At 35.6% G+C, this 12,217-nt stretch overlaps 1 protein-coding gene across 2 annotated transcripts in view; it reads right to left on the reverse strand.

Moving 5' to 3' along the window:
• Window positions 1–12,217, reverse strand: part of N6AMT1 (N-6 adenine-specific DNA methyltransferase 1) — a 494,077-nt gene that overhangs the window by 126,549 nt on the left and 355,311 nt on the right. For both annotated transcript variants that reach the window (XR_010138799.1, XR_008517487.2), the window contains exon 15: window positions 4,274–4,474. The gene's annotated coding sequence lies outside the window, so the exon portion shown is untranslated. The remainder of the gene's footprint in view (window positions 1–4,273; window positions 4,475–12,217) is intronic.

The raw sequence follows: 12,217 nt of genomic DNA on the forward strand, positions 1-12,217 counted from the left end.
CTCCTCAAATATGTTGTCTGTTTCATTTTTTTCTAAAAACTATGTCTATGGTTAATGTAAGGGAAAAAAATCATCATATATCTAAAGCAAAAAGTAAAGTTGTAAATCAGAGTAAGGCATGTTTTTGTTAATAATGCCAACAAAATTAAATGCAAAAAAATAGAGTGGTAGCTTTTGGAGAAGACTGTGTGATCATCTCTCCTTCTGTGTTTGTCTTATTTTTAAATTTTCTATATTTTTATAATAGGATTATAAGATTCTTGTTATTTAAAATCATTTATTTGATCATGTATAACCTACCATAAAGGTTTGGTGAATACCAATATCACTAGCAACTTTTAAAAGTGGAGCAGAAAATATATAGATCATATAATGAGATTTTAAAACCAGAACTAATAATTCACTTTCACGTTCTCTATCAATTGCATTACATTTATTAAGAATTAGTAATAAACTTTGCATATGGCATTTGGCAAAGAAACTTCAATTCATTTCTTTAAAAATGAATTTGTTAGAACTCCAGGTTTCTTTTCCAATCAAAACTTTAGGAAATGCCACTCCCAAACCAACTGAACAGCCAGGCTTTTGGTTTCTGAGAAATTCTTGCCCAGGTCACCAGAGAATGAAAGGTCAACTTTGAGGAAGTTTCTGGAACAAGGAAGACTATCAGTGAAATTGGCTGGAATTTTTTGAGTGGTGAAAAAAAATATCCCTTGACTATTAAGTAAGCTATATGTGAGTAAGGTCACAGTTTTATCAAATTCATCCTAGGCATTTGGTCAGATCCTTTGAAACTTTTTCCCATGGTTAACATTCTATTTTGTTGCATTTTTGGCATGATGACTAAGAGATTTGGGGCACTGGCCCAAAAATCATAATTTTTTGTTGTTGTTGTTGTTACAACAAATTAATAAATTAGAGGAAATAGGTGTTCTTTTTTTTTTTTTTTGGAAATTCACAATGAATAGCCTACTTTGGGGAGAAAAACATCACAATTTGTTAGATGTTCTTTTTGCATTCTTAATTTTTATTTTTTCTGAAAGGTGCCATGATAAATCTTATGGAGCTCTTAAACAGAAGCGTTTTCCAAATACGGTTCTTAAGACCCTACAGTTTTCTCCCTCTTCCATCTAAAGATCTGCAAGAAGCCAAAGTTTCCTTATATGTTTCATCCAAAATAACATGTTGTAATAGACTGAATGCAGAAGCAGATAAGAGAATTTGTCTTCTATTAAGCCAGACATAAAAGATTTTCAAAAATGTGAAACAATGACGTTTTCTCACTTTCCTTGTTTCAAAAAATATTGTTACTTTTCACAGAAATATGTCATTTATGGAAATAAGTTTAGTATTTTTCATTCATTGCTCTTGTCCATTACTATTATTTGTAATGTATTAGTAAATACATATTTTTTATTTTCTCAGTATTAATTTCAAATACAGTAAATATCAACAGAAAGAACCAACCCAAACAGAAGCTCTTTGGGATTCTCAGACTTCTAACAATGTAAGAAGGTCCTAAGATCAAAAAGTATGAGAATTTCTAAGACAGAGAAGCCCCTTCCTTTTTAAGCTTCATGTACACGTCTCTGGTGGGAATAGAGCCTGTACTATATCTCTGCACAACTCTCAGAGATACTTCTTCGAACGTTTGAGATTTTAAATAGACTACCCTGCTCTCAAACAATGTATAATGGTATTTACAATCTGTAGCCCTGCTATAAGTCATAAATAAAATGGAGCTAGTGAAGAGAACTTTTCTTCTGAGGTAATCAATAGGTGCTGAATTTAAGAAGACAGCAGCACTGTCCTCAGGCATAAAAGGCAAATAAGAACAAATGCACATATCCCATCATGCAGGAGTTTAAACACCATGTATATTTCCATATCTTAGTTGATGAATTTATGATTTATTCTGTACAGGTATTCTGATTTATACTAAAGATAAGCCAGTTTAGCACCCCCTAAGCAGCTCAATACATGCCTAATTTTGTATCCCATGCTATAGAACCAAACTTCTTGCTTCTATTAAACTCCTACTACAGTGGCTTCATTTATGTTGTTATCCTTGCCTAAAAAATGCCCCCTATTCTTTCCTTTACTTTCAAAGCTCAAGCTAAGTTGTACCTTCCCCTACCAAGATTTCTTTGATAAAATTCCATGAAACAAACTGTTTGCAAACATGGCCCTAATTCTCTACATCTCCCTGTATCCATGCCCTTTCCAGGTAGCTTTAAAATTTCTCTCATCAAAAAGTAGAGTCTGTTTTCCTGTTCTTTGAAACTTAGCCTACCTTGTGATTCACTTTGTCCAGTAAAATGTAATGCAAGTAACAGCATACTAGTTTTAAGCAAAGACCTCTCTCTCTTGCTCCTTTGTCTTCTTCACAAGAACGAGATCACAAGAGCAGTTGGAAGATGAGAGACCACATGGAGCAGAGCCTTATCATCCAGGTTGAGGCCATTCTAGAACAGCAAACTCCAGCTGGCCTACCATTTGACTGAAGATGTGTGAATCAGCCAAACCAAGAGCAGATATTTCTGGCCTAGATGAAAATAACCAACTAGCCAAACTATAAACTTGTGAGAAATAATAAATAATTTTTGTTTTAAACCACTAAGTTTTAAATGGCTTGCTATGCAGCATTATTTTAGCAATAGATAACTGATTTGCTAATCCTCTAATTTCCCTGGAGAATTAACCATATATCTGCAATGAGTCCTAGACATTTTTCCTTCATTACATACTGTCTTAGGCTGTGAATTGGTGTTTCTGAACTACTTGAGAGAATATAGTACACCTTAGCTTTCCTTTTTTTGGCTCAATAGATATCTAATTGGTACATGGAGCAATTGGGAAACTTAAATTTCTAGACATAGAAGGATTCTTCAAAATTACTAATTTCTCACCTGACATACATTTTCCCCTGAAATTAAAATTTTAAAGAAATTTGTCTTTTAAGGAACGAGTTTATCTTTCTTTTGCTTATTTTTCCTCCAAGACTCAATCTCCATGAGTCCCAAAACTCAATGAGTATGCAGAATTTATAACCACACAACTACAGCTTGATCTACCAGAAGAAAACACTTTCAATTTAATGGCTTTCTCATTTCTATCACTGAAATTTGAGAGCTCTGTAATCTACTGTCTCCATCATTTTTGTTATTAGTATTATTTTGGAAACTGTTCAAAAAGAAAGCGAGTCACTTTGCCTGAAAGGCAATTGGCTCCAGCTCCAGGGTGGCCTCACGACGCTACCTCTCAAGAACACCCTGTTCATTCCCTGAAAACTTGTGCCACGAGCAGCCAATGACAAAGATGCAAAGCTTGTCCTCCAGAACCTCACATTTCTTTTTCTGTCTGCCTTTACACCTTCCTGGTCACTTCTCTCCCCAACATCCTAAAAAATTCAATGCCTTAAGCCTTTTTCTGAATAACAGAAGTCCCACAATGTGAAAACTATTCTCCCTTCAAAATGCTCCATGATCGAAAGGTGATTTGCCTTCTTCCCTGAGTCCTTACCAAAGTCATGATCCTTGCCAAAGTGTCATTTATCTCACCTCGGTGTCTGGTAGAAGAATTTTATTAAAATTATTCATGTGAATAAGTGGTAGCTTAATAAACTAACTAGAACAATCATTTGCATAAAGAGGACGATTGTTAATAAAATTATAGCAGTGGTAATAAAACTATTTGTGGAAGGATCTGCTACCTGTTCACCAAATATCATGGTCTACTCTTCTTCCTGGGCACATTATTTCTCACCCAGGGTTACTCAGAAATTGCATTTTGAAGAATTTCCATTTACCAGGTTTCCTGAATTACTGCTTGAGGAGGGACTGCTTTTCTAACCTGTTAACTGTTATGTGAACAACACAAACTTTAGTTTTGTTTAAATTATAAAAATATTGGGGTTTATGGAAGCTAGAGTTACCCTGAATAATTCACTATACTTTATTCATAACGTGATTTATCCTGTTAAAGAAACTTTTTATTCATTTATTCACAAGCAAATTTCACCAAAATTTTTCTATAAAAGGCCAGCTAGTAAATATTTTAGGTATTGTAAGTCATATAGTCTCCATTGTCACCACTCAACTCTGTCATTGTAATATGAAGCAAGCCATAGATGACACATAAAACAAATGGTCATGGCTATGTTTCAATAAAACTTTATTTACCAAAAGAAGAGGGAGGCAGGCTGGATTTGGCCCATAGGTATATTTTGCTAACTCCTTTGATAGACGATAGGTAAGTAAAACTAGAACCATACCTTTATGATATTGGCTGGGGTCACTCCCACAACTGCATTCAACAGAGTATTTGATGGTGTCTGAAATTTTAAGATAGTTTCATTCTTACATCTCGTGCTTTATCCATTGTAACTGAAACATCTGAGGGCTCTCTGAGCTCAAACTTCTTCACATGGTGCTGGATCCCAAGAGTCAATCATGGGAGCTGCAAACCTGAAAACCTTAAAATACGTAGAAAATTTAAATAGGGCAACACCTCTTTGGCCCCAGTGAAGAATGTATTGGAATGGAAGCTGAGAGTTTATGCTCTATCTCATCCATGAAGAAGGACCTGAGGTCACCTGCAAGAAGGGTAAAAACATAAAGTCCCACATGGCACAAAAGACTTCCCCAGACACTATGCTCAGAGACTTGACCAAACTTTAGCTTGAGTTCCTCCTGTCATGGGTGGAAGCCATGCCCCTAACAGTGACCCCAGCCTTGTACTGAATCTTCACCCAAGAACGTATAGCACTTCCAAACCATAAAAAATACATTGTCTCAACCCATTTTGCCAAACCATTTGCAGTAATTCTCCACCTACCCCTTTCTGTAGTTTTTTCATTTCCACATGGCTCCCTAGTCCATTTTTCCTTTTTCATTTCCCCATAAGTCCTTTTTTGTTTTCTATCTGTTCTCCCCTTAAAAACCTCAGTTATCTTTGTCTTAGTTGGAGTTGAGCTCAGGGGCTCAGTCTATACTGGAGACTCTTTACTTACTGCAGTAAGTCTAATTAAATTGTCTTGCCACCTTTAACAAGAGCCCAGCACTGTTTTTCTCTGACAAGTGTAGACAGAAATAATTAGAAGAAACTGGAGAAGGGCTCCATTATTTCCAACAAATACATCAGCCATACTTTATTTCTCCCCCGTAAGGGAGGTATCTGAAAGTAGAATAATGTTTAGATTTGGTAATTGTATTAGTTACCTATTGCTACATAAAATAAATCCCAAAACTTAGTGGCTTAAAATAGCAATGACTTTTTTAACGATTCTATAGATTGGCTGGGCTCATCTACATGATTTGTTTTCTCTTCCTGATATTCACTACATGATATTGACTCCTAAAGCTGCATTCAACAGGATGCTTGATCAGGGCTGAGCTACTAAGATGGATTTACGCTCATATCTAGTGACTCATTTGGTGTGACTAAAAAATCTGCGAGTCAGTGGAACTCAAGCTTCTTTACATGGTGCTGGGTCTCAAGAGTTCAACAATGGAAGCTTCAAGGGTTCTTAAAATCTACGTCTGGAATCACATGTTTTTACTTTCTGTATATTCTACTAGTCAAATGAAGACACAGGGTCAGCCCAGATTCAGTAGGAAGGGAAGTAGACTCTTCCTCTTGAGAATGAAGTGGCATAGAGCTGTAGACATGGGAAGAATTGGCAGCCATGTTTGCAGATCCTACTACAACAGTTCACATCCTGTTCACAAGTGTTATTGAATGGTCATAGAATTCTACATTCAAATTGAACAGGAAAAATGGACTGAACCTAAGTTGGGAGTTTGTGGGGAGTCTCCAACAAGGAACAGCAAAGACCAAGACTGCTGGGGGCAAACTTGAAATAGTTCACGTGCAAGAACATAGGATGGGTATAAGATGAGTAATGAAGTCTGTGAGGTGAAGGAAGAGCTGATAGACTTATATATTTATCCCATTTGATGAGATAAACCATCTCTTAAGTGTAGAAATATTTGGTGATGGTTTCCTTTCCTCATCCTCTTTAATTATGTCACTGGATGCTGCTCTTAATACAAGGAACTGAGAGTTTCTAGTAGAATCATTTTGTCTTGCAAGCTTCTGCTTGAAAAAAAAATTAAGAAGATAAATTTCAGCACCTTCCTTTCAAATAAGCAACTGCACAAACTGTAATAACTGTTACAGATGCTTGTTATACCTTCAGCATCTGCATTTCAAAACCATGAGGATAATAAAATTATAACTTCTAGCAATTTTTGTCAGGAAATTCAGTATTTTATAGAAGCAAATCAATTGCCCAAATCAATTGACCACATTTTATATACATCATGCAAGGTCAATGTAGTAAGCAAAGTTTACACATCTCAATGCAATATGCATATGGAATAACATATAATGGAAGAAAAGTACATAAGATCAGCACGAGAGCCCTAACAGGCTCAAGGCAGTCTGGATCTCTCAAACCTTCTAAGGCTGAGAGACTCAGCAGTGAAAAGATAAATATAAGAGGGTTACTTTCCAACACAAAACTAAAAGACATCCTTTATTTTCCCCCTTTATTTAAAGTGAGATTGTATTGTGAAAGGGAAATAGACTGGAGGAAGGAAGAATAAGTGCACAGGAATTCCCAAGGAAAACCACTGGGAAATTTTTGACCAGTACACTGAAAAGCTTATTGCTGAATTTCACATCCTTCTCTTTCCCTCCCCACTCCAGAACTCTCTTCATTACACCAGTAGCGGACCCTTCCTAATGTCATAAGGCTGCACTAGGTTTTTCTCAACTCGAAACAGAGAAATTGAAAAATTGACAGAATAGGGATAATGAAAGAGAGACGTATAATAGATAGATAAAAATAATTACTTTTATGTTGTCTAGTTTGGTCTTCTTTGCTGAGGAGATTTTTCAAAAATAGACTTTATTTTTTAACATAAGTTTAACGTTCACAGAAAAGTTGGGAAGAAAGTATAGAGTTCCCATATACCCTCTGCCCCACGTGCATAACCTCCCCCACTGTCAACATTCCACACCAGAGTGGCCCACTTGTTACAGTGAACCTCCACTGACACATCATCATCACCACACTCCATAGTTTACATTAGGGTTCAGTCTTATTATACATTCTATGGAGTTTCGCAAATGTATAACAAGATATATCCACCATTACAGTAGCATATAGAACAGTTTCAATGCCCCTAAAAATCCTGCGTTCCACTTATTCATCCCTCCCTCTCCTATAACGCCTGGAAAACACTGATTTTAAAAAAAAATTAGGTGGGTACATAGGTGTATATATTTATGGGAGACATGAGATGTTTTGATACAGACATGCAATGTGAAATAAGCACATCATGGAGAATGGGGTATCCATGCCCTCAAGCATTTATCCTTTGAGTTATAGACAATCCAATTACACTCTTTATTTTAAAATATACAATTATTATTGACTATAGTCACACTGTTGTGCTACCAAATAGTAGGTCTGATTCATTCATTCCAACTACTTTTTGTACCCATTAACCATCCTGACCACCCCCCACCCACCCTGCCATTATCCTTCCTTTTCCAAAATGTCATATATTTGGAATCATACAGTATGTAACATTTTCTATAGATTTCTTTCATTTAATAATATGCACTTAAATTGTCTCCATTTCTTTTCATGGTTTGTTAGCTCACTTCTGTTTAGCACTGAATAATATTCCATTGTGGATATACCACAGTTTGTTTATTCATTCTCCTACTGAAGGACATCTCAGTTGCATTCAAGTTTTAGCAATTATGAATAAAGTTGCTATAACCATCTATGTGCAGATTTTTGTGCAGAATAAGATTTTTACATATTTGAGTAAGTACTAGGGAGTGATTGCTGGATTTTAAGATTTTTTTTTAAGATTATGTTTAGTTTTATAAGAAACTGTTAAGCTGTTTTCCAAATGGCAATACCATTTCACATCCCACAAGCAATAAATGAGGGTTCCTGTTGTTCCTCAACCTCACCAGCATTTTGTATTATCAGTGTTTTGGATTTTAGCCATTAGGGGTGTCTCTTTTTTTTTAATTTACAATTCTCTAATGACAAATGATGTTGACCCATTTTTTTTTCTTTTTTTTTGAGACACAGTCTTGCTCTGTCTCCCAAGCTGGAATGCAGTGGCACGATCTCAGCTCACTGCAATCTCCGCCTCCCGGGTTCAAGTGATTCTCCTGCCTCAACCTCCATTTTTTTCATTATTTGCCATCTATATATCTTCTTTGATGGAGCATCTGTACAAGATTTTTGCTCATTTTTAATTGGTTGTGGGTTATTTTTTTCCTATTGTTGAGTTTGTTCTTTGTATATTTTGGATAACACTCCTTTATCAGCTACGTCTTTTGCAAATATTTCTATCTGTGGCTTGCCTCTTCATTCTCTTGACATTGTCTTTCACACAGAAGAAAATTTTGATTTTAATAAGCTCCAGCCAATCAGTTATTTTGTTCACGGGTCTTGTCTTTGCTGTGTATCTAAAAAGTCATCACCACACCCAAGGTCATTTGGATATTCTCTTATATTATCTTCCAGGACTTTTATAGTTTTTAGTTTTACATTTAGGTCTGTCGCTCATTTTTTGTTAAGTTTCATAAACAATGCAGAGTCTGTGCCTAGATTCCTCTTTTTGCATGTAGATGTCCAGCTGTTCCAGCACCATTTGCTGAAAAAACTATTTTGGTTTCATTGATTCCCTTTGTTCCTTTGTCGAAGATCAGTTGGCTATATTTATGTAGGTCTGTTTCTAGGCTCTCTATTCCATTCTATTAATCTATTTGTCTATTCTTTTGCTAATACCACACTGTTTTTATTACTGTCTGCTTCAATCTTCTGAAAGGGGTTGTAAAGAACTGGTATAATTTCTTGCTGAAAAGTTTGGTAGAATTCCCCAGTGAATCCATCTGGGCCTGATGCTTTCTGTTTTGGAAATGTGTTAGTCTGTTTTGCATAAAGGAATAGTTGAGGCTGGGTAATTTATAAAGAAAATAATTTTATTTTGTTCATGGTTCTGTAGGCTATGCAAGAAGCATAGCACCAGCATTTGCTGCTGGTGGGGCTTCAGGGAGCTTCCACTCATGGTGGAAGGCACAGAGGAAGCAGGCATGTCACACTGCATGAGAGGGAGCAAGAGAGATGGCATGCTATACTATAGTGAATATGTATAGTAAATATGTATATTTACTAAATATGTATGTTTGGTTCTATATATTTATACATATATTTATAAACATTATGTGGCATACCTTAAGTATACACAATAAAATTTATTTTTTAAAAAGATTATGTCTTTGCAGGAATTGGTCCATTTCATCTAGGTTATCAACTATGTATGGGCATAGAATTATTGCTGGTATTCTGTTTTCTTTTTTATGTCCATGGGATCTGTAATAATAATCCCTCTTTTCTAATATTAGTAATTTATGTTTTCTCTTTTTTTCTTAGCCTTGCTAGAAGTTCCTCAATTTTATTGATTCTTTTTCAAAGAACCAGCTTTAGTTTTCTTGATTTTTATTCATTGATTACCTGTTTTCAATTTTATTGATTTCTGCTCTAATTTTTATTATTTTTATATTTATTTTCTTCTGCTTACTTTGAATTTAATTTGCTCTTCTTTTTCCGTTCTGAAAGTGGAAGCTTAGATTATTGGTCTTTGATCTTTCTTTTCTAAAATGTGTGTGCAATGCTATAAACTTCCCCATAATCACTGCTTTCACTGCATCTCACAAATTTTGATAAGCTGCATCTTCATTTTCATTTAGTTCAAAATATTTTAAAATTTCTTCTGAGACTTATTCTTTGATCCATGCATTATTTAGAAGTGTGTCGTTTAATTTCCAAGTATTTTGAGATTTTCCAGATATCTTTCTGTTATTAATTTCTAGATTAATTCCATTGTGTTCTGAGAGCATACATTGCATAATTTCTATTCTTTTAAATTTGTTGAGGTGTGGTTTATGGCTCAAACTGTGTTATATCTTTTGAATGTTCCATGTGAGCTTCAGAAGAATGTGTATTCTGCAGTTGTTAGATAAAGTATTCTATAGATGTCATTTATAACATATCCAGTTGACTAGTGGTGGTGTTGAGTGCAAGTATGTCCTGATTATCTGTCACTGAGTCTGTTCATTTATGATGGAGTACTGAAGTCTCCAACTATAATAGTGGATCCATCTATTTCTCATTTCAGTTCCATGTTTTTGTCTCAGATATTTTGACACTCTATTTTTAGGCATGTAAAAATAAAGAATTATTATGCCTTCTTGAAGAATTGACCCTCTTTATCCCTAATAAGTTTCCTTGCTTTGAAGTCAGCTCTGTCTTAGATTAACATAACTACTTTCTTTATTTTGACTAGGGGTATCTTTCTCCATCCCTTTACTTTTAGTCTATATATTAAAATCTGTATTAGTCTGCTCAGCCTGCTGTAACAAAATACCACAGGCTGGAGTTAGGCATTCTGCTTTCCCCAGGTCAATTAGGTGCTGATAAAACACCAATGTGTTGGGCTCTGGAAAATAATTTCTCTTGAGGGCAGGTAGGTCTTATAAGAACAGAATTGTCGACATAAGCAAGTTTAACTATGACTTGATTTTATTTGCATTATTAATTAATTTGTCTGTTAGGCTGAATGTCCAAAGAACATTTTTTCAAGTTCACTATCTTTACTAGGCTTTATCATGATGTTGGTACACCTGGGTTGTTTGGTTCTTCATCAATTTCCTATTGTTATATAACAATTTGCCACAAACTTAGCAACTCAAAACAATACAAATTTAGTATCTTATGTCGATGAAAAGAGTCAAACTCTGTAAAATATTTGAATAGATTTATTCTTAGCCAAATATGAGTGTCCATGGCCCATGACACAGCCCTGAGGAGGTCCTGAGAACACGTGCCCAGGGTGGTTGGGGTGCAGCTTGGTTTTGTATATTTTAGGGAGGCATGAGACATCAATTGAATACATTTAGGGAGGCATGAGACAAAATTGAATAAATACATTGGTTTGGTTCAGAAAGTCAGGACAACTCAAAGCAGCGGTTTCCAGGCTATAGGTAAATTTAAACATTTTCTGGTTGACAAGTGGTTGAGTTTATCTCAAGACCTGGGATCAATGGAAAGGAACGTCCAGGTTAAGATAAAGGATTGTGGAGACCAAGTTTTATTGTGCAGAGGAAGCTCTCAGCAGACTTCAGAGACAGAACAGGTTGTAAATGTTTCCTATCAGACCTATAATGGTGCCTGGCTCTTAGCTGATTATCTCCTGGATCTGCAAAGAATGGAAGGAAAACAAAAGGGGGAGGGGATTCTTTATAGAATGTGGATTTTTCCCACAAGAGACTTCTCAGGGCAATTTCAAGGTATGGCAAGGAAATACATTTTGGGGTTAAATACTTTTTCCTTGTTTCATAATGTTATGCCAGAGTCAGATTGAAAAGTAAGTCACGATATATAGGGTCAAATAAAACCCATCTAATGAGAACTGATGGTTTGTAGGGCATGAACTCCCTAGACCTCTTGGGTAAGAATTTGGCCAAGATAAAAAGTCAGAGCTTAATCCTCACTACAATATCTACGGATCAGAAGTCTTGGCAGAAGTTAGCTGGATCCTGTGCTTATTAGGGTCTCACTAGGTTGAAATCAAGGAGTCAGAGGGGGCTACCATCTTTTCTGAGACTACTGGTCATCTTCCACATTCACGGTTGTTGGCAGAATTCGATTACTTACCTCTATAGGACTAACACCTAGCTTTCTTGCTGGCTTTCTGCTGGGGGCCACTCTCAGCTCAGTTTTGAGAGACCACTAGCCATTTCAGGCCAACAGAATAGCCTTGTTTTAAAAGACATTATAACTATGTGTCTTTCCTGAAAATACTGGTAGAGGTCATTCTTTTTGTGCATTACTTGTTGAGTTATAAATTTAGTCTCTGCTTAATTTTTATAAAGGATTTTTAACAGCATTTTAAGAACGTATAGTATAAAAAATAGGATGAGAAAATTGAGGCAAGGAGAAAATAAGTACAGGTGAAATAATGCCCAAGGTGAAAGTTACATCCCAAACTGCATAATATAAAATTCTACTATATAGCTGTCCTACACTTACAATCTAAGCATGCTATTAATAGTTAACAAAGCAGAGAATAAAACTGACATTCCTTCAGAAAAGCTTTTTTCAAGTACAGAAACCTAATCG

The sequence above is a fragment of the Pongo abelii genome, chromosome 22 (assembly GCF_028885655.2).
Source record: "Pongo abelii isolate AG06213 chromosome 22, NHGRI_mPonAbe1-v2.0_pri, whole genome shotgun sequence".
NCBI classification, from domain to species: Eukaryota; Metazoa; Chordata; class Mammalia; order Primates; family Hominidae; genus Pongo; species Pongo abelii.